This window comes from Octopus sinensis, linkage group LG10 (assembly GCF_006345805.1).
Source record: "Octopus sinensis linkage group LG10, ASM634580v1, whole genome shotgun sequence".
In the NCBI taxonomy this organism is placed as follows: domain Eukaryota; kingdom Metazoa; phylum Mollusca; class Cephalopoda; order Octopoda; family Octopodidae; genus Octopus; species Octopus sinensis.
The window spans coordinates 24,212,691-24,237,949 of NC_043006.1; the positions used below are offsets into that span (position 1 = coordinate 24,212,691).

Below are 25,259 nucleotides of genomic sequence, written 5' to 3' on the forward strand. Positions count from 1 at the left end.
CTAGTGAGATCATTGAAATGCTGGAGCAACAGTATGTAGATGTGAGTGGTGTGCAAGAAGTAACATGGAGGTGATCCTCCATTGGATTCCTCATGAGTAAGAAACAGAAGTTCAAATTCTTCTGGGTAGGCAGGAGTGACAGGTGTGGGTGGTATAGGCATACTTTTGGTGGAAAGTGGGTAGAAAAGGTAACGGAGGTAGTCAGTGTGTGATAGGGTAGTTAAGCTGAGACTAAACTTGGATAGATTAACAGTTACATTTGTTTCTTATGCTCCATAATCTGAGCTGGGTGATGACCAGAAAAAATAATTTTATGAGGTCCTACTGCAGACTATCTCAATGACAAATGACAGAGACTTCGTTATTGTGACTGATGACTTCAATGGGCATGTTGGGTAGCACTCTCATGGATTCCATGGTGTACATGGAGGTTATGGTTTCGACTCTAGAAATGAAGAGGGAACAAGGCTGCTGGGGTTCTGTGGTGCAAATGATCTCATGATCTGCAACGCTAACTTCAGAAAACCAGCCAGGCACTTGACCACCTATCAGTCTAGTAAGCCAGATAGATTATCCCCTCACCAGATAATGAGATGGACAGATGTCTGCAAATGCAATGTCTTTCTCTGGTGAGTAATGTACAACCCAACATAGGTTACTAGTTAGTGCCTTCAGAATTAGAGCTAGAAGAGCTCCAAGAAATAAACTAGTTTGGAAAAAAAAATGTTTATGGGAGCTCATAGACCCAGCAAACTGACAGAAATTTAGAGATATTCTAATGGAAGCTTTTGATGAGTAGGAGGAGGGATTGGGGATATATAGCTTAGAGGAGAATTGGAAATTCTTGTGGGACAACCTTCTGAGGGCTCCAGACTAAATCTGTGGCTAGTGCAAAGTCCCAGCCAAGCCAAGAGTGATTTGGTGGTAGAACAGGAGGTAGACAGTACTATAAAAGCAATGAGACAGGCATAAAAAGACTGGAAAAATGGTGGAAGCAGAGAATTATGTCAGGTAACCCAGAAGGGAAGCTTGGTGACAGGTTTACATAGCATAAGGTAAAAAAATTTACCAGTGTTCTACAGTATGAGGATGAACGGTGTGAGGTGTTCAAGATTGCAAAGTAGTCATCATCATCATTTAACATCCATGTTCCATGCTGGCATGTGTTGGATAGTTTGACTGAGGTCTGGAGAACCAGCAGCTGCACCAGACTCCAATCTGATTTGGCAATGTTTCTACAGCTGGATGCCCTTCCTCACGCCAACTATTCTGAGAGTGTAGTGTGTGCTTTTTATGTGCCACTGGCACAGGGGTCAGTCAGTCGGGCTTGGCATCGATCATGTTTGGATAGTGCTTCCTACGTGCCATGGCATGAGGTACTGGCATCAGTCACGTTTGGTTGGTGCTTTTTATGTTCCACCTATACAGGAGCCAGTCAGGCAGACCTGGCATTAACCACATTCAGATGGTGCTTTTTATGTGCCACTGGCACAGGAGCCAGTCAGGGGGGCACTGACCACAGCTACGATTTTGATTTTACTTGTCTCAACAGGTCTTCTCAAGTATATCATATCACACAATGCATCAGGGGTACTCTTAACTGGGTTGGACATGAGTGGCTGTGATCTCACTTTACTTGCCGGGTCTTCTCAATCACAGCATATTTCCAAAGGTCTTGGTCTCATGTCATTGCCTCTGTGAGGCCCAATGTTCGATGGTCATGCTTCACCACCTCATCCCATGTCTTTCTGGGTCTACCTCTTCCACAGGTTCCTTCTACAGTTCGGGAATAGCACTTCCTCATGCAGCTGCCCTCTTCCATACGTACACATGACTATACCAGCGCTGTCATCTCTCTTGCACACCACATTTGATGCTTCTTATGCCCAACTTTTCTCTAAGGGCGCTTACACTCTGTCATGTATGCACATAGACATTACATATCCAGTAGATCATACTAGCTTCATTTCTTTCAGCAACCATGTATCTTCTCTACAGCAAGGCACTTGTTTCTATCACTCTATAATACTCTAACTGTTCATCACCTGACACAAAACTACTTCCCTCTCAAAGGATCTTTGTCTTGCAAGTTACTTGGTGATTGCACTTGTGCTGGTGCCATATAAAAAAAAAGCATCCAGTCCTCTCTTTAAGGTGGGTGGTATTTGGAAAGACACTCAGCTGTAAAAACCATGCCAAAACAGACTTTGCTCATGCTGGTACCATGTCAAAAACACCCAGCCCATTCTATAACATGGTTGGTGTTAGGAAGGGCATCCAGCTGTAGAAACCATGCCAAAAGAGACAGTGGAGCTTGGTGCAGTCCTCTAGTTTGCCAGCACCTGTCAAACCATCCAACTCATGCCAGCATGGAAAATGGACATTAAATGATATGATAATTTATAACATAGTGATGGCAAGTTGCGATTTATTTGTATAATCTTCACAACTCTTCTGCCCTCCTTCAGTTATTTTTAATGGACAGAAGTCTAAACTTCCACTGCTTTTGGCATATTGTCAAGGACATTTTTACAACAGCTGCTGAGGTTCTGAAATATTTGAGTGTTGCTTTTTCATTACTGTTTCCATCATTCCATCATCACCTGCAGCAACTGCACGATGCTGATTTTGATTTCTACTTTGTAATGAATATCCTTCAAACCTAATAATGTATAACAAATGTTATTATTTAGCCCTTTCACCCTGCATCTATCCTGTAAGTGGAGCTCTGTGATCAAAGATGGCCATTTATGACCAGTCTGTCATTATAGGTGTGTCTATGACTATCCTCTGTGTCCTGTTTATCTTTTCAAGACAGTACGGTATGGTCTGTGGGATATATGGCTGCTATTTCTAACAGGTTGAGAGATCAGGTAGAGGCTATTTTATTAGTTTGTTTAAAAACATTACTATATGCGTTTGTATTTGTATTTAGGTATTTTGGTAGAGTGATCATAACCATTAAAATATAATGTTATACTTATTTTATTCTTATTTTGTAATAACAGTCATTTTAAACTTAGACATCACACCAGAAATTTTAGAGAGAGCAATAGTCAATCGTATTAATTTCAGTACTTGACTGGTACCAAGTGGACCTTGGTGAGATTTGAACTTGGAAACACACACTGCTAGGCATTTTTTCTGACACTGTAATGATTCTGCCAATCCACCACTATTGTAGTAGTAATAGTAGTAGTAGTAATCATAATGATGATGTGCATTGTTAATTATCAAATTATTTTTGTTGTGTGTCTATGACCTGGTAACTGATACACTGCTTCACTATATCAGTGAAGTAATAATATATTTCACTGTATCAGTGAAATTATATTATATTTTTGACTCCATTTTTAAATTCATGTATTTTGAATATTACTCTTCAAACAATTTAACCCTTTTGTTAGTATATTTCTGTTGAAATATAGTGTCTTTCATGTCGATTAATTTTGAAGATAATGCCGACTTTAACAAAATAATTTGTCATTATTAAGCGGGTATTTAAAACATAAATTTACATGAAATTTTGGTGGAAAGTTTTAATTCATGGAAGTTTCAATAATAGAACTAGGAGGCATTCTCAAATATGAAGTTGAAAACCTCATAGAAATCTTTGACAAATATTACACTTTGAACAACTTAATATGTTGAATGCAAGTGATGATACAGTCAAAATATTAAACATAATGAAACAATATAAATAAATCAATATTACAAAGCTCCATGAATTTATGCATCAAAATAGAAATGAGAAAATTTATGAAATATGAAATTTCCTTTTTCTCACAAGTATATATAATTATTTCTATTTATTTCACTAGTCTATTTATATAAACCTTTGTATCTCTGTCTGTTCCCAATGCATTCACAAATCAGATTTTACATTGTTATACTGTGAGACCCAAGGAGTGTCAACGTAATTTTTTTATTGGGTTAAAACAATGCAACATTGGTACTGGTTCCGTTTTAGGTCTAAAACCTTGAAGAATAATAGTGAAACCTTCAACGAAATTATAAGTACTTTCACTTTTAATAGTTTCACTAAGTCTATATATACATGTGTGTGTGTGTATATATATATATATATGTATATATGTATATATATGTATATATATATATATATATTATATATATATATATACACATGCATATATATATACATATGTGTATATATATATATATTATATATATATATATACATATGTATATATATAATATGTGTATATATATATATATATAGATATATATATATCTATATATATATTATATATATATATATATATATATATATTATATATATATATGTATATATATATATATATATACATATGTGTATATATATATATGTGTATATATATATACATATGTGTATATATATATATACATATGTGTATATATACATATATATGTATATATATGTGTGTGTGTATGCATATATGTGTATATATACATATATATGTATATATATATATGTGTGTGTGTATACATATATGTAAATATGTATATACATATGTATATATGTGTGTGTCTATATATGTATTTGTATGTGTGTGTATATATATGTGTCACCGTTTGAAGGATCATCTACGTTCGCTTCCTGTATATTGCCTTCAGCCGTCCGTTAATCTCTCTCTACTTCTTTTTAAAAAAACCCGCTTCTCTAGCCATGTCTCTTTCCTAAGCCGCTGCCTACATCACCGACTCATCCCTAAAGGTTTCCGCCTCCACTTCCACCCTGCTCTCCACTCGGATTCTTCCATCTTACCCATACTCCGCACCACATCTTACCGCCTTATGCGGGCCACCATTCGCTTCAATCTCTCCAAACTACATGCCATCAACCGCCTTCTTCCTCCTGCATTCTCCACCTTCTTCTCCTCTCTGCCGCCTCTCTATGCTCCAAACACGCTACGCTTCATTATCCATTTGAATCAACTCTTCCATCAATTTCTTTCTGATACCAAACTTCGTAAACTCCAATCACTCTTCCATTCCACCCTACCCGACGCCACTACCCCAACTCCTCCACCACCCTTCTCCCCTCCCGATAGGCTCCATCCACCCACACCTAACCCCACTGCCCCTCCCTACAACCCCTTCTCCCCTCCCGTTAGGCTCCATCCACCTACACCTAACCCTACTGCCCCGCCCAACCACCCCCCACACACCTCTCCAATCCCTCCCCCTCAGACCTCCACGAGACCTACCACCCCTCCTACTTCTATTCCATCCACCCCTTCTCCACTTCCGTCTGTTGTTACCATTCCCCACGATCTTCCCCTCTCTGCGGCTGAACGCTCCGTCCTTGGTAGGGGTCTGCGTTTCATCCCCCTCACTCCATCCTGTAAGGAATTCCAGACGCGAGTTGATGTCCACAGCTTTGTGCGCCGTGTCCGGTTGGGTGCGCATTACCACGACTCGCCACCCACACCCAACGAAGAGGACGACTGCTTCACTGGCCTGGGCCGCCGACCATCCCCGTGGACGCCTGCCCCTGGCCAGATCCTAGCAGTGGATCTTTTCGCGGGCGCTTGTCAGCGTGCATTGGAGCGGTTCAACTTCTCCAGGCGCCAACGCCGCCTCAACATCTCCCCGGCTGAGCTCTTGGCTCTTCGTTCCCTCCAACGGCGCGCTGACATTATCATCAAACCGGCTGACAAGGGTGGAGCTGTAGTGGTGTGGCGCGCGGACCTCTATAGGGCCGAGGCTTTCCGCCAACTCAATGACACCTCCTTCTATTCCCCTCTGCCCTCTAACCCCACACGTAGCTACCAACAGACGGTATCCTCTACTGTCCAAGACCTCATCTCGTCCTCCCGTCTCCCCCGCACCGCATCCAACATAATTGTGCGAACCCCACGTACCCCCACCATTTACTTCCTCCCCAAAATCCACAAACCCAACAACCCTGGCCGCTCCATCGTCTCCGCCTGTAACTGCCCCACGGAGCTCATCTCTAAATACCTCGACCGTGTCCTTGCCCCCCTAGTGGCATCTCTTCCCTCCCACATCCACGATACCAACCATGCTCTCCGACTTTTCAACTCTTTCTCCTTTCCTCCCGGCTCCTCCAAAATCCTTTTTACTATGGACATCCAAAGCCTCTATACTGTTATCCCTCACCACGAAGGACTGCAGGCCCTTCGACACTTTCTTGACCTCCGCTCTAACCCTGTACCTGACACCTCCACACTCATTCGTCTGGCCGAACTTATCCTTACTCTGAACTGCTTCTCGTTCGCGGGCGAGTTCTACCATCAGGTCTCGGGAGTGGCCATGGGAACGCGAATGGGCCCCAACTATGCGAACCTGTTCGTTGGCTATGTTGAGGCCCAAATATTCTCTAATTTCACTGGTCCCACTCCTGAACTATATGGTCGTTATATTGACGACATTATCGGTGCCACCTCACTCTCCCGCGAACATCTAGATTCCTTCCTCTCTTTCGTCCAATCTTTCCATCCAGCCCTCCACTTCACTTCCACTATCTCCAACACCTCTGTCTCCTTCCTCGACATTTCGGTTAGCATTCTTCACTCCACTTACCACCTCCATTCACTACAAACACACAGACTCACACTCATACCTCAACTTCTCTTCCTCCCACCCAGAACACACCAAGCTTTCCATCCCCTATTCCCAATTCCTCCGTCTACGTAGGCTCTGTAGTGACGACCATGACTTTGAGACTCAGTCTCAACGTATGGCTCACCACTTCACCCTACGTGGGTACCCCCTCACCACTATCCACACCGCCCTTGCCAGAGCACGGTCCGTGGACTGTGTATCTGCTCTCTCTCCCCGAACCCGCCCTGTAGTCTCGCCTCCCTTTTCCCCTCACTTACCCCCACGACCCTACGTCTCCAACGCACCATTCTTCGAGCTTTCCGTCATCTCCAGTCCGACCCGTCCACTTCACACCTCTTCCCTAACCGACCCCTCCCCTCTTTCAAACGAGCCCACAACCTTCGAGACCTTTTGGTCCATAGCTCTTCCCTGACCCTACCTCCCACCCGGCTCGTTCCCCTGCTCCCGCCCACGTTGCCGCACTTGCCCTTACCTCTCCAACACCACCGCCTCACTAGCACCCACCATCGACCCTATCCCATCATCCACTCCTTCACCTGCACCTCCAGCAATATTATCTATTGCATCTCTTGCTCTCTCTGCAATTCCTTGTACATCGGACAAACGGGACGCCGCTTGGCTGACCGGTTCGCGGAACACCTTCGTGACATCCACCTTGCGAACGACACACCGGTCTCACGCCATTTCCGCTCCACCGGTCACTCCTTGCAACACCTATCTGTGTTCGGTTTGTCCTTACACAGAGGCCATCCGGATTCCCGTTTGCGCCGTGAACAGGAATTAATCTTCTCTCTTCGCTCTTATACGCCATTTGGTCTCAACTCTCCCCCCCTCCTCCTCCTCACCTATCCTTTCTCCCCCCGACCCCTACTTCTTCAGTCCTTCATCCTTTCACCCCTACTCCCCTTCCCTTCTTCCCTCTTTCTCCCTCCCTCTTCCCCTTCCCTCTGCTCCCTCACTCCCTCTCTCCCCTTCTCTCTCCCCCTCATCCCCTTCCTTCTCCCCATCCTCTCCTCTCCCCTCTCCTCCCCCTCTTCTTCCCCTCCCCTTCTCTCCCCTCCCCTTCTCTCCCCCCTCTTCTCCCCCCCCCTTTCTCCCCCCGTCCCCCTCTTCCCTCACTACACCACATGACTTTACACATCACATCACATATGATGTGCCATACTAATACACACACCAACTAATACATACTAATACTACTAGTACATACTAACATACTAACACCTTACACAACCCATACAACACAGTCCAGACCCCGCATACGCACTTATTATACTCTCTCACACACACACACACACACCTATACATACCAATACGTACTAATACATACTAATACATACTAATACATACACCAACCCCATACATACGCACGTCCAGACCAATCTTACGCACTAATACTCTCTCAACAACACACACACACACACACCCTTATACATACTAATACATACACCAACCCTATACATACACACATCCAGACCCCTCCCACGCACTTTTAGCTGGTCCCTCAACCCATTTATCAACCCTATTATCTCCCCTTATTTCGCTCTCGCGTCTCATGTTTGATCTTTGACCTCTGGCCGAAATCAGATCGCCATGTTGATTCGTTAGCTACTGCACGCATTTTTTTTCTCTCCTTCTTTCTGTGTTTTTCTCTCTCTGTGTATCTTTCTGTTGAAGAGCGTAGGCTCGAAACGTTAAAGACTTGTTTTATTTATATTTCCTGAGCGCCATACTAATACAATTGTTCGTTTGTTTTCCACCTGCCTTCGTCTTTTGTTTATTTTCATAAAGCTTCCCGTTATATATACATGTATATGTATATACATGTGTGTCTATATATATATGTGTGTGTATATATACATGTATATGTATATACATATATCTATCTATATATATAAAGCTGAAGTTGTGTGTGTGTGTGCGGCAGGTTTGGTAGCCTTCAACTAACACTATCTCCTCCAAGAGCCTGCAGCGCAAGTTGACCAAAATTGAGACTTAGATAGAAGGCTTGCTCTACATTCCGTAGAAGAAAAGATTCAATTTGGACCATGTTAAGACCAAAAATTATTTATATCTAAAAGGTGCTTTTTTTACGATTTTTTTACTGCTGTGTCGCCATGTTTTGGTGTATTCCAACCAGAAAAAGTGCAATCTGCATGCTGTTACTAACTATGATGTTCAAGTCAAACCTTCAATGGGTGTGTTTTGATTTTACAGATTTTTTTTAGTTATACGTGATGTAAAATAGTCGATTTTATTCATTTTACAGGTACAACTATGATTCATGTTGCCCACCTGTTTGGTTTCAAAATAACATTTTTTGTTTTTTTTTGTAACCACAAACTGTTCTTACTAACGTTTTGGATTTTCCTGTACTTTTTCTTAATGAATACTTTTGCAGTGTCAACTTCTTAATAGATTTTTCAGTGCAGTTCGAACCTTGAGCTTCATTTTGCTTTAAATCTACGAGTAATTTTTTCTCCATAATGTCAATAGAAGGAATATTAACCAACAATTGAAGTTGGCATTACACATTTGCAGCACATTCAGAGCAAACTCGAGCATCACCACACTATACATTTAATTATACATTGAAACTATGTCAAAACTTTGTTAATGCGACACCAAAGCCTGCCATTTTAAGTGGGCTATACTGCTAGTGTATATATATATATATGTATGTATGTATGTATGTAATAGATATGTATATATGTATGTGTATATATATATATATAAATATATACTCGGAGTTTCACGTTCCCGTTCGTTGGACATTTAAAAGCAGCAGAAATTGAACAAAACCTGTCCGACGAATGGGAACGTGAAACTCCGAGTAACAGGTTTTGTTGAATTTCTGCTGTATATGCATATATATACATATATGTATATGTATATATATATATATGTATATGTATATATATATATGTATATATATATATGTTATATATTTATATACATATATATATATATACATATATATATATGTATATACATATATATATTATATGTATATATGCATATGTATATACATATATATGTATATAGATATATATATACATGTATATATTATTTATATGTATATATACATGCATGTATTTATTATATGGCGTTAGGAAGGGCATCCAGCTGTAGAAACATTGCCAGATTAGACTGAGCCTGGTGCAGCCTTCTGGCTTCCCAGAACCCCGGTCGAACCGTCCAACCCATGCTAGCATGGAGAACGGACGTTAAACGACGATGATGATGATGATATATATATATATATATATATATATTATAATAATAGTAGAGAATATAATTCCGAAACTTACAGGGAAAAATTCAAATTTCACAATATATAATATATGTATATAATTTAGAGAAAAAGATCTATTACACAATTCAATAAATGCATAATTTTTCGTGTCGATGGCGGCGGAGTTGGCGTCCACGCTCAAACACCTGCACCTGTGTTTGCTTCTCCCCCTTCTTCCCTCCCTCGTGAAGCTGTGGGGAATGGAGTTTAAGGAAATCAACGTCGTAATGCGTTGTCAAGGAGACCAGCGTTCTTTTAGAACAACGACTTCATGGCTTGAGACACCAAAACAGAAATGGCTAAGAAAGCCCGAATTGGCATCTATAAGGGAAGTAACTCTCTAAAAATGTTATATAGTTATTTCCCTTACAAAATCGAGCAACGCCGGGCAATATGCTAGTATATATATATATATATATATATATATATATATATATATATATATAATATATATAGACCTGTTGAGGCAGAGGCAAGTGTGTGACACTTGTGGAGACCTGTTGAGGCAAGTGTGTGACCCTTGTGAAGACCTGTTGAAGCAAGTGAAAATCAAACCAAATCAAAATAGATGAACATCAATGGAATTTGTATCTTTGTGTTCCAGTACCGGTGGCACACAAGAAAACCATCCGAACGTGGCCGTAGCCAGTACCGCATCGACTGACCTCCGTGGTGTGGGCACAACAAACACCATCTGATCGTGGCCGTTCGCCAGCCTCATCTGGCACCTGTGTCGGTGGCACATAAAAACACCATCCGAGACCCGGCACGTAGTCAGTCCACCTGTGCATACCTTCCCCCTCTTATGACACTTTGTGAGAACCTGTTGAGGCAAGTGACACTTGTGTAGACCTGTTGAGGCAAGTGAAAATCACAATCAAATCAAATCAAATCAACCAAATCAAAATAGATGAACATCAATGGAATTTGTATCTTTGTGGTACCAGTACCGGTGGCACACAAGAAAACCATCCGAACGTGGCCGTGCCAGTACCGCATCGACTGGCCTCTGTGATGTGGGCACATAACAAACACCATCCGATCGTGGCCGTCCGCCAGCCTCATCTGGCACCTGTGGTCGGTGGCACATAAAAACACCAACCGAAGACCCGGCAAGACTATCCGAGGCCATAACCCGTGGCCCCTACTTGGACGTAGTCAGTCCACCTTTGCATACCTTCCTTCCTTCTTGTGACACTTGTGAAGACCTGTGAAACCTGTTGAGGCAAGTGAAAATCAAATCAAATCAAATCAAATCAAAATAGATGAACATCAATGGAATTTGTATCTTTGTGGTACCAGTGCCGGTGGCACACAAGAAAATCATCCGAACGTGCCGTAGCCAGTACCGCATAGACTGCCCTCCGTGCTTTGGGGACGTAACAAACACCATCCGATCGTGGCCGTCCGCCAGCCTCATCTGGCACCTGTGTCGGTGGCACATAAAAACACCATCCGAGCGTGGCCGTCTGCCAGCCTCGTCTGGCACCTGTGTCGGTGGCACATAAAAACACCATCCGAGCGTGGCCGTTCGCCAGCCTCGTCTGGCACCTGTGTCGGTGGCACATAAAATCACCCACTACACTCTCGGAGTGGTTGGCGTTAGGAAGGGCATCCAGCTGTAGAAACACTGCCAGATCTGACTGGCCTGGTGCAGCCTTCGGGCTCCCCAGACCCCAGTTGAACCGTCCAACCCATGCTAGCATGGAAAACGGACGCTAAATGATGATGATGATGATGATGATATATATATATATATATATATATATATATATATATATTATATATATATATATATATACGCTTTTAATTGCAATGCAATTCATTCATTTATTGTATTAAATGGGTGAAGGTAAAAATTATTTTTACCGTAAATTCATAATACAAATAAGAAAATAGAGAATCAAATTCATCTCGTTCATCAACTTATAGATATTACAATTTTACATTATTTATTAATTATACAAATGGGAACAACAAAATCAAACAAAACATTATATAAATCAATAGGTAATATAATAATAAAAATAATACAAATACATATTTTAATAGTCATATTATAAATTATTGAAATTCATAAACTACTCCTTACAGCTGTTTCAGCCTATGGTCAACAGTCAATTCAACTTATATTGCCTATAGATGTCAGTATATTATGGTTTTAGGCATTAAAAATTATACTTATATGTTAAAAGAACCATAGGCCTTGTCAGAGGATATAATTAGCTTGAAAAGTATAATAATAATATTGATATACAAAACATGCTGCACTTATTATCCAATATATACAAATAAATAATAAAACAAATATCCAAAATATATACATTATACATATATATATATATATATATATATACATACACACACACACACACACATATATATAGGCGCAGGAGCAGCTGTGTGGTAAGTAGCTTGCTAACCAACCACAGGTTCCGGGTTCAGTCCCACTGCGTGGCATCTTGGGCAAGTGTCTTCTGCTATAGCTTCGAGCTGAGTGGATTTGGTAGACGGAAACTGAAAGAAGCCTGTCGTATATGTATTATAATATATATATTATATATATATATATATATATATCATCATCATCATCATCATCATCGTTTAACGTCCGTTCTCCATGCTAGCATGGGTTGACGGTTCGACCGGGGTTCTGGGGAGCCAGAAGGCTGCACCAGGCTCCAGTCTAATCTGGCAATGTTTCTACAGCTGGATGCCCTCCTAACGCCAACCACTCCGTGAGTGTAGTGGGTGCTTTTTACGTGCCACCTGCACAGGTGCCAGGCGAGGCTGGCAACGGCTACGGTCAGATTGGTGTATTTTATGTGCCACCGGCACGGAAGCCAGTCGAGGCGGTGCTGGCATCGGCCACGAGTCGGATAGTGCTTTTTACATACCACCAGACCAGGGATCCTGGCTGGTTCAATTCGATTTCGATTTCGCTTGCCCCAACATGTCCACAAGCAAAGGGGGTTGGCATGGTGCCTGTCGTACGGTCGCATTGGAGTATTTTACGTGCCACGGCCACGAGTCGGATAGTGCTTTTTACGTACCACCAGACCAGGGATCCTGGCTGGTTCAATTCGATTTCGATTTCGCTTTCGCTTGCCCCAACATGTCTTCACAAGCAAAGGGGGTTGGCATGGGTGCCTGTCGTACGGTCGCATTGGAGTATTTTACGTGCCACGGCCACGAGTCGGTTAGTGCTTTTTACGTACCACCAGGCCAGGGATCCTGGCTGGTTCAATTCGATTTCGATTTCGCTTTCGCTTGCCCCAACATGTCTTCACAAGCAAAGGGGGTTGGCATGGGTGCCTGTCGTACGGTCGCATTGGAGTATTTTACGTGCCACGGCCACGAGTCGGATAGTGCTTTTTACGTACCACCAGGCCAGGGATCCTGGCTGGTTCAATTCGGTTTCGATTTCAATTTTGCTTGCTCCAACATGTCTTCGCAAGCATGGGGGGTTGGCATGGGTGTCTGTCGTCGGATGAGGTTCTATATCGACTTCGCTTGCCTCAACAGGTCTTTGTGTCCAAGGGAGGAAAGGCATTCATAAGTGGGCTGGGCTCACTTGTCCTGCCTGGTCTTCTCACGTACAGAATATTTCCAAAGGTCTCGGTCGCTGGTCATTTCCTCAGTGAGGCCTAAAGTTCGAAGGTCGTGCTTCACCACCTCGTCCCAGGTTTTCCTGGGTCTACCTCTTCCACGGGTTCCCTCAACTGCTAGGGATTGGCACTTTCTCACAAACCTATCTTCATCCATTCTCGCCACATGACCATACCAGCGCAATCGTCTCTCTTGCACACCACAACTGATGCTTCTTAGGTACAACATTTCTCTCAAGGTGCTAACGCTCTGTCGAGTATGTACACTGACATTACACATCCATCGGAGCATACTGGCTTCATTCCTCACGAGCTTACGCATGTCCTCAGCAGTCACGGCCCATGTTTCGCTGCCATGTAGCATGGCTGTTCGTACACACGCATCATACAGTCTGCCTTTTACTCTGAGCGAGAGGCCTTTAGTCACCAGCAGAGGTAAGAGCTCCCTAAACTTTGCCCAGGCTATTCTTATTCTAGCAGTTACACTTTCAGCGCACCCACCCCCACTACTGACTTGGTCACCTAGATAACGGAAGCTATCAACTACTTCTAGTTTTTCCCCCTGAAAAGTGACGGAAGTTGTTTTCTGCAGATTTTCGGAGGTTAATGCTCCCGAGCATCTGCCACATACAAAAACTATCTTCCCAGTTAGCCTACCTTTGACATTGCTGCACCTCTTATGTGTCCATAGCTTACACTGGGTACATCTTATAGAGTTTCTACCTACACCTTTTCTACAGATCGAGCAGGGCCATCTTCCTGAAGATATTTGTGGATTGTCTACCTTCCTACTTATTAGTACTTTGGTTTTAGCTAGGTTGACTCTAAGGCCCCTTGATTCTAAACCCTCCTTCCACACCTGGAACTTCTCCTCCAGTTCTGATAGTGACTCAGCAATAAGAGCAAGGTCGTCAGCGTAGAGGAGCTCCCAGGGACAGCCTGTCTTGAATTCCTCCGTAATTGCCTGGAATACTATGATAAATAGGAGGGGGCTGAGTACTGAACCCTGGTGGACCCCAACCTCTACTTTGAATTCTTCTGTGTACATGTTGCCAACCCTAACCTTACTTACGGCATCTCTGTACATGGCTTGCACAGTCCTCACCAGCCATTCATCTATCCCTAGTTTCCTCATTGACCACCAGATAAGGGATCGGGGGACCCTATCAAAAGCTTTCTCCATGTCAACGAAAGCCAGGTACAGGGGCTTATCTTTGGCTAGGTATTTCTCCTGCAGCTGCCTTACCAGGAATATAGCATCAGTGGTACTTTTCCTGGCACGAACCCAAACTGCATCTCATCTAAACTAACTCTCTCTCTAATTAGTTGGGCTATGACCCTCTCCGTAACCTTCATTACTTGATCCAACAGCTTGATACCTCTGTAATTATTTGTATCTAGGGCATCACCTTTACCTTTGTAGCAGTTGACTAGTATGCTGCTGCACCAGTCATTGGGTATGACTCCTTCGTGTATCACCTGGTTGACTATACGGGTGACTAGGTTATAGCCGACACTGCCAGATATTTTGAGCATCTCTGCAGTAATTCCTGATGGGCCTGGGGCTTTCCCTGTCTTCATGCTTCTAATTGCCTTAGCTACCACGGAACTATCAACTCGGATAGCTGGTCCCTCTGTAGGGTCAACATTCGGCAGACTCTCTTTATCCCATTCATTTTCCTCATTCAGCAACCTTTCATAGTGGCGTCTCCAAGCTTCTCTCTTTGCATCCTCATTTAGCGCAAGTGAACCATCCTCCATGCGAACACATTTCTCTCCTACCACATCACGATTCTCTCTCACACACTGTCTTGCAACACGAAATACCTCAAGTCTTTCATCCTCACGGCGCAGGACATTGGCAAATTTTCTCTTATCTGCTTCCCCTCTGGCTAGATAGACCTGTCTCCTAGCTTCCCTTCTGGCAGTCTGATACCCTTCCCTGCTACCACCGTTCTTCCAGGCCTTCCAAGCCTGTTTCTTTTGTCTAATAGCCCTGTCAACAATATTGTTCCACCACCACGTTATTTTGGGTCTTAAGGGGACTTTGCACCAGCCACAGATCTGGTCAGCGGCTTTCAGCAGGTTGTCCCTCAGAAACGTCCAGTTGTCTTCTACCCCATGTGTAGCTATACCCCCTTCCACTTCGTCAAAGGCTTCAAGTAACATATCTCTAAATCTCTGTCCATTCGCAGGGTCTTTAAGCTTCCAGACCCTTCTTCTCCATGTTGGTCGTCTTCTAGTCGCCCTCTTAGTCCTGATCCTAAAGTCACTAACTACCAGTCTATGTTGTGGGGTGCATTCTTCGCCTGGGAAGGTTTTGGCATTTATAAGCAGCCATCTTTCCCTTTTTCTGGCAAGGATGTAGTCGATTTGGCTAGTATGCCGGCCCGATCGGTAGGTGACCAGGTGGCTTGTTGGTTTCCTGAAGTTAGTGTTGCAGACCATAAGACTATTCGCATCGCAGAACTCCAGCAGCCTGGTTCCCTCCTCGTTGCGGGAACCATAACCGTAGCCTCCATGTACGCCATGGAAGCCCCCAGCATGTCGTCCAACATGCCCATTGAAATCACCAGCCACAAAGAGAAGGTCCCTGTCGTTCGTCAATGAGGTGGTCTGCAGTAGGGTGTCATAGAAACTGTCTTTCTGTCCATCGGGTAGCCCTGGCTGAGGGGCATAGGCCGATATAATGGTTGCTAATCTATTATGAAGCACTATTCTAATCTTAAGTATTCTGTCACTTACTCTGATTACCTCAATTACTCTATCTATCCATTTCTCAGCGATAAGTATACCCACGCCACCAACCCCGTCAGTGTTCCCTGCCCAGAAAATCTTGTACCTGTGTTCCTTGCCTGTGAGGAACCTAGCAGATCCTCCTCTCCACCTTATTTCTTGCATACAACATACATCAACACGTCTCCGTTCAAGCATCTCGACTATCTCGCCAGACCTACCTTTCAGTGTGCCAACGTTGAGGGTGCCCACCCTGAGGGTGTGGGAGGTGTGGGCCTCTGAGACCCTGGGATGAGGGACAGCAGTGTTATGTACCTGAAAAGAAAGCTTGCATTTGCCATATATCATACTGAGACTCTAGACTACAACCTGCATAAATTTCACAGTTTTTGCGCTATATGATCACAATAAACCCTACATAGGGGTGCGGGGGGGGGTCAAGAAAGATAGAAAAAAGAAACTTCCGGTTCTGGTGAAGGGGTGGGAGGGCGAGGTCACCTCGAAGGAATAACAGGTTTAAAGGAACAACAGGTTTAAAGGAACAACAGGTTTAAGTTAATACGTAGGGAATTTTCCGCAACAGAAATTACTGAACATCTAGGAACTTCGGGGTTCGAGAGAAGTAATAAAATAATAGAGAGAGAGAGAGAAGAGAGAGAAAATATTTTGTAGGGATTTTAGGGAATCTTTGGGGAAAGGAATAACAACGAAGGAACAACAGGTTTTAAGTTAATACGTAGGAATTTTCTGCAACAGAATTACTGAACATCTAGGAACTTCGGGGTTCGAGAAGAACGTAATATAAATAAGAGAGAGAGAAAATATTTTGTAGGGAATTTAGGGTATCTTTGAGGAAAGGAATAACGACGAAGGAACAACAGGTTTAAGTTAATTCGTAGGGGAATTTTCTGCAACAGAAATTACTGACATCTAGAACTTCGGGGTTCGAGTAACCATAATATAAATAGGAGAGAGAGAGAATATTTTGTAGTGAATTCTGGGAATGGAATAATAACGGATGACACTGAAATTAAGGAGGAATTTAAAATGCATGACAGACAGGAAGCCATGCATACAAGATGGCGAAATAAATAATAGAGAAACGGGATTTAGAGTTACGAATCAACGCTTAAAAAAATGAATATGAATGACAGGTTGTAAGTTAAATTCGCTTAGCTGGTCATTTTTCGAGTCAGTGTTTTGTCAGCAAGATGTAGAATCGTGAAGAGGGACGAGATAAATCAAACACTGCTTTATAAAGAGTTAGGGATTGGGGGGGGGATTATCAGGTGGCAGCATGAGGAAAGAGAGAGAGAGAGCTAAGGAACAACAGGTTTAATTCGTAAGGAATTTTCTGCAACAGAAATTACTGAACATCTAGAAACTTCGGGGTTCGAGAAGAATGTAATATAAATAAGAGAGAGAGAGAGAAGAGGAGAGAAAATATTTTGTAGGGAATTTAGGGAATCTTTGGGGAAAGGAATAACAACGAAGGAACAACAGGTTTTAAGTTAATACGTAGGGAATTTTCTGCAACAGAAATTACTGAACATCTAGAAACTTCGGGGTTCGAGAAGAATGTAATATAAATAAGAGAGAGAGAGAAAATATTTTGTAGGGAATTTAGGGAATCTTTGGGGAAAGGAATAACAACGAAGGAACAACAGGTTTTAAGTTAATACGTAGGGAATTTTCTGCAACAGAAATTACTGAACATCTAGGAACTTCGGGGTTTGAGAAGAACGTAATATAAATAAGAGAGAGAGAAAATATTTTGTAGGGAATTTAGGGTATCTTTGGGAAAGGAATAACGACGAAGGAACAACAGGTTTAAGTTAATTCGTAGGGGAATTTCTGCAACAGAAATTACTGAACATCTAGAAACTTCGGGGTTCGAGTAAAACATAATATAAATAGGAGAGAGAGAGAATATTTTGTAGTGAATTCTGGGAATGGAATAATAACGGGATGACACTGATATATATATATATATATATATATATATATATATATATGTATATATATGTTTGTGTGTCTGTGTTTGTCCCTCTAGCATTGCTTGACAACCGATGCTGGCGTGTTTACGTCCCCGTCACTTAGCTGTTCGGCAAAAGAGACCGATAGAATAAGTACTGGGCTTACAAAGAATAAGTCCCGGGGTCGAATTGCTCGACTAAATGCGGTGCTCCAGCATGGCCGCAGTCAAAATGACTGAAACAAGTAAAAGAGTATATATATATATATATATATAAAATATACATACATAGGCAAATTGTACATACTATTCACATGCGCAAAATACATAAAGAACAACATTGAACAATATATTACATTACATTGGGTATATCATGTGTCGTATAGTCAAGTAAATACATTCTAATGTATATACACTACCACATTTAACAGTACCAACAGTATTATTGCTTTAACGATAATCCTAAACAGATTATACGTACTATATTCATGTTTACTAACATAACAAAAATTCATGATTCAAGGTTCGAAATATAAATATTCACACATACACATATATATATGCACAAACAAAATATTTGCGTATGAGTTTATTAATCAGACAAACATAATCTAGATATTACTTAACGCATCCAAGTAACACAAACAAATTCAATTTTAGAATCCAAAATAGTAAATCCAAACTATATGTCTAAGCTAGGTTAGGTCCACAATGTATATGTCTCTGTTATATGCGTATTAAATTTATCTAGATATTATTTAATACATCCATGTTACACGAACAAATCCAACTATAGAATCCAGAAAGTAAATCCAGACTTTATGTCTAAGTTGAGCTTAATTCGCAATGTTTACGTTTTTGTTATATACATATTAAAATTAATACATCCACATATTCAAACAAATTCAATTTTAAAACCAGAGTAGCAACTTAAACTCCATGCCAAGCTGAATTTAGTCCAAAGGTTTGTGTTTATATATATATGCATATTAAATATTTAAAAATATTTAAAATTATATTGGGGGTTAGGGAGCGGTCATTTAAATCACTGGCTATTTAACTTATGCATAATAAATATTTAAAAATATGTTTGGGGTTAGGGAGCAGTCACTTTAATTCATGATCTATTTCCAATTGCATCTGTTAGGCCTGTTTTAAAACAATACGGGGTCAGAATATTAGTTAGATAGACCAAAAGACATCTTAGATTATACTGCAAGCCTGCCTGTAACAACATGTCCGCAAATTAATACATCTCAACTGTGATATTTAAAATGCTGTCAATTCCATGACAAAACAGCAGAACGAAACCTGGGGAAACATTAGATGTGTTTGAACCAGAAGGAATTCTTCAGACATAGCTTATTTCAGTATAATATGCTGATCTCATTATGGCATTAAAGAAAAGCAACAACAAGAGGCTTATTATTTTAACAGTCCAAATTTGTGACAAAACAATTTTCAAGAATTAAAAAAAAAAAAATAATAGTTTATCTAAACTAAATAGATTGTTAAATAAAAGTCCATTCATTTATATGTTAAAACTTGGATAGGTATTTACAAAAAACAAACAACTATATCTTCGATTGTATTTATACCTAAGAAGTGATTTATACTTACCTATAAAGTTACGGGCGAAGTTTCGTTTGACGTAGCACACGTTTCCGTCGATTTCCGTAAAAAACTTTTATTTTTTTACATATGGCTTTGCGGGAATATTTGAAGTAATGAGAGCGAAAGAGACTAAGAGGAAGCGATTTTATGACGAGGGAATTTCTTTTTGAAGTCCCCGTGTGTGTGTTTGATGGGGTGTGGGAGACAGACAGTATGTTGTGTAAGTGAAGTGCTTCTGTTAGTGTGTGCGAAGAGACAGAGAGAGTAATGTGTGAAAGAGAGAGATAACTGAAATTTTTTACTCGGTGTATGTGTATATGTATGTGTGTGTGTGTATGTATCTATGTATGTGTGTGTGTATGTATGTATGTGTGTGTGTGTGTGTAAGTATGTGTGTGTGTGTATGTATGTATGTATGGCCGATTCAGTGTAATTTTTTACTCGGTGTATGTGTATATGTATGTCTGCATGTATGTGTGTGTGTGTATGTATCTATGTATGTTTGTGTGTATGTATGTGTGTGTGTATGTATGTGTGTGTGTATGTATGTGTGTATGTATGTATGTATGTATGTATGTATGGCCGATTCAGTGTTTACATTTTTTACGGAAATCGACGGAGGATATCGACAATTGACGGAGGAAATCGACGGAAACGTGTGCTACGACAAACGAAACATTGCCAAGTTACGCATTAAGTCAACAAAAACAACTATATCTTCTATCTTATTTTGCACTTATACATACATACACATCTATGCATACTTCAACAAAAAAGTATACGATGGACAATGTAAACTTACATATAATGGAATACATATAGATATACTTAGGCATCCATTCGCATATACACAAGCATACATACATAAATGTGGATGATAAAACCACCGTGTACTGTCAATAAATATATAAATAAAAATACATATTCACATACACATATATATGTATATATATATATGCATATATATATATATATATATATATATATATATATATATACACACACACACACACACACATACATTCATGCATATATACATATGACCCCTTACAATCCTCATAAACGGACACATATACATACACAAACAAACATTCATACATACACACTAATCCAAACATGTATATTCATACAAACTACATTTCTGCATCAATAAATATATGGATGGCTACAAAATTAACCCTAATAGGTATATCTACACACACACACACACACACACATATATATATATATATATATATATTTCCTTTTTTTTCTAGTTTCAGCTCAGAGCTGCGGCTATGCTGATGCACCGCCGTTTTGCTACACTGTTATTACTAAGAACCTCCTCTAATATGTGACACTAGGTGAAGAATAGAGTTTGACATAGCTACCCTCATTTGCACCTCTTGCTGTGAGGTTGGTTCATCTGGGACTCTCGACAGGAAGAAGTCCAGCTTTTAAAACCCACTCCATCTACTTTGTGCAAGCTCCTCAGACTCTTTGGGAGAATATTAAAAAGCTATGGGCCCTTGAAACCCAGGCTGTTGCAGTAACTGGTCCTGAAGTGTGATGGCATTGCTGGGATCTTATCCACTATGCAGTGTCGTCCCATTCTGGCATTGGTGTAGCTTTCAATGCCAAAATTTGGCACAATTCCTTCCAGGATCTTCCAGATATATATTACTGCATACCTCTCCCATCTTCTCTTTGGGGAGTAGAGTCTTAGCTGTTTCAACCTTTCCCAGTAGCTGAGCTGTTGCAAAGAGACGATCTTCTTTGTGAATCTTCTCTGGATTGCTTCAAAGTCTGCTGTTAATTTCACAGTGGTGGGTGACCATAGCTGTGAGCAGTAATCCAGGCGGCTGAGGACAAATGTCCGCCAGAGGACCATCATGGTTTCCTTATCTCTGGTTCTGAATGTTCTTAAGATCCATCAAGCTAGTCGTCTGCACTTTGTCGCTGTCCTGGTAATGTGCACTTGGAAAGAGGTATCCTCACTCATATCGATACCCAGGACCCTCAATGACTTAGGCTCTGGGATTGAAATTCCCTGTGGGCCGGTGAACCCTGTAAGTTTCATATTCAGCTTTGGATGCTGGTAGCACAGGGCTTGGAATTTTTCGGCATTAAACTGCATATTATTATCCTCAGCCCATCTGTAAATTGAGTCCAACTTCTGCTGCAGGTATGCAACATCGCTGGGGTTCTGTATTTTCTGCGTGACTTTCGTATCATCTGCATAGCTTGCCAGAGTGGCTATCCGGGCATATCTGAGAGGGCCATTATATATAAAGACAAAAACATGAGCCTTCTGGCACATAAAAACACATTCACATATATACAAACACATACACAGATGCAAATATTGAAGTACTAAATAGCACAACAAATAATATTTAACCATGTGGAGCATTTTACATGCATATCAATATTCTAATGTTGGACCTACTATTCCTTATCCTAAAGCTACTTACAGATAAAGAAGAAAAGTTCCTGACTCATTTCACCGTTTACTTTCAATCTTTGATTGTGATTTGGCTCAACCCACACTTTCTCAGATTTTGTCTGCTGTTATCTACACCTACAAAGATTGCAGCTGTTTTTGTTCCTGCTTTTAACTATCAGAATTATCCTAGAAGCCCTGGCAGCTATAGAAGATTGTTTTTGTCAACCATCTATCATGTCGTCCAAGCCTGGCTCGAAGGAAAATACTCAGTTCATCTTGTTTACCTCACTTCCATTTCTTAATATATCATTAACCCTGGATATCTTTACCTAACTGATTAGCTTTTCTCTGCGGGTAGTAAATATTATGTCTATCAGATTCTTTAATTTAATTCATTAATAACAATTCACCATCTACTAAATCTGAGAAATTTACTCTTCTTGATTACTTCTCTTCCTAAAAATGAATCACCTTCTACTAAACCTAAGAAAATTACTCATCTTGATTACTCCTCTTCCACTTTTTCTAATATATATCATTGACCCCTAATACATTCACTTAATTAATAAGACTTTTGTCCACAGTTATTGAGTATTATGCCTACTCATAATAAATGATAGATTTTTTTCTCCAAAATTAATAAATATTAGATTTATAATTCTCTTTTAATCCAACGTATCAAAATAATCAACACCTACTAGCTAAGTATAAAGGTGATGTATATAATTGTAAAGGAATCTATGTATTCTCTATAACTTTTTAGCATATGACCCTTTAGCATTGTGACCCTTTAGCATTGACCTAGTTTTCTTGATACAAAATCTGTTTGCCAAATAGCAGTAAACATCATCTAAGGCATTATAATCCCCTTTCTACTTTAGTTTCTTTCGGAATAACTTCTGACATTTATCTCACCTCTACCTACTTCTATAAATAGAAAATCTCATTTGTCTCCATTTAAACGAATATCCTTCCCCACCTTCTAGCAGTTCAAAATAACTTTAAAAATATTCTTCAGTCAGAGGATAAATTCTATTACCTTAATGTTCTTAAAATTCAAATCGACATCATCTGTCTATATATCTACCCTCTTTATAATGTTATCAATTAATATGAAAATATGTATATGTATTAATGGAAAACCTCTATAAATGGCTGATGATTGCTCAACATTTTAAAACTGTTGTAATACTTACAATGTTTAATAAAATGATGTAGCGTGAAACGATCGTACCAAATTACCGAAGATATTCTTGTTGCTTATTTTGAGTATATATATATATATAAAAAGTATATATATGTGTGTGTGTGTGTATAGACATATATATATATATATATATACACACATACATACTATATCACAAGGGAGATTGTAGAGATGCTTCAAAAGAGACATGTTGATGTATGTTGCATACAACAGGTGGAGAGCAGCTTCAGTCAGAGTCCTCACAGTCAAAGCACATAGGCATAAATTTTTCTGGGAAGGTAATAGTGATGGAATAGGGGGTGTGGGCATACTTCTTGCAGAGAAATGGGTGGATAAGGTCATAGAGGTAGTGAGGGTGTGCAATAGAGTACTTAAACTCAGGCTAGTCTTGCAGAATGTATATATATTTATGTATGTATATATATATGTATATATATCCATATCTATATATATCTATATATCTATCTATCTAATCTATCTATCTGTCTGTCTGTCTGTCTGTCTGTCTGTCTGTCTGTCTGTCTGTCCGTCCGTCCGTCCGTCCGTCCGTCCGTCCGTCCATCCATCCATCCATCCATCCATCCATCTATCTATCTATCTATCTATTTATCCATCTGTCTATCTATCTATCTATCTATCTATCTATCTATCTATCTATATATGTCTGTATGTGTACATATATATACACATATACTGTAGCCTCAGGCTGACCAAAACCTTGTAAGTGGATTTTGTACATGGGAACTGAAAGAAGACTGTCGTATATATGTATATAATTGTGTGTGTGTCTGTACTCCATCATTGCTTGACAACCAATGTTGCTGTGTTTATGTCCCCGTAACTTAGTGGTTTGGCAAAAGACACCAATAGAATAAGTACTAGGCTTACAAAGAATGAATCCTGGGGTCGATTTGTTTGACTAAAGACGGTTCTTCAGCATGGCCGCAGTCACATGACTGAAACATGTAGAACAATATAAAACTAAACTATGACATTTTAATCCTGATCAATGCCGGGTATGTCTACTAGTATATAATATAAAAGTGAAAATAAAAGTTTCTGTGTGTTTTTAATGGCTTTTTTAATGCAGGTATGGCTGTGTAGTAAAAAGTTTGACTCCCAACCACTTTGTTCAGTCACACAGCATGACATCTTGGGCAAGTGTCTTCTACTATAGCCTTGGGCCAAGCAAAGTTATCTGAGTGAATTTGGTGGATGGAAACTCAAAGAAGCCTGTTGTGTGTGTGTGTGTTGTTGTTGTTGTGCCTGTATTTGTTCCCCACTCACCTCACTGTTTGATGACCAGTGTTATGTGTTTATGTCCCCATAAGCTAGCAGTTCAGCAAAAGAGGCCAATAAAATAAGTACTGGGTTTTAAAAGTAAATAATTACTGGAGTCCATTCATTCAACTAAATGTTCTTCAAGGTTGTGCTCCAGCATGGCTGCAATCTAATGCCTGAGACAAGCAAAAGGTAAAAGCTAAAGTAATAGTTTTAACAGAATACTCACATGATATATATTATTTTACTGTTTAAAGATCTGAAGACAAATTTCTTTTTATAGTAAAGATAAAAACCTGAATTTTGGTATATAACATAAAGAAAAAAGTCCAAACTGATTGCTGTGAAATGATTGATTGTATGGGGTAGGTGTAAAAGAGAAGAGTGAAAATAGTCAGATATATTGGATTCTGTTTGGTGATTGTTGCAAACAAGTGTTACATAGTTGATAGATTGCATTGATGAATGCCATATATGAGTCTCTAACTATTCATGAAGTTATAGATGGTGAAAACTAAAGAATTCAAAGA

At 40.3% G+C, this 25,259-nt stretch overlaps 1 protein-coding gene across 1 annotated transcript in view; it reads left to right on the plus strand.

The window, feature by feature from the left end:
- LOC115216499 (myb-like protein U) overlaps positions 1–25,259 on the plus strand; it is a 169,431-nt gene that overhangs the window by 74,761 nt on the left and 69,411 nt on the right. The window lies entirely within an intron of this gene.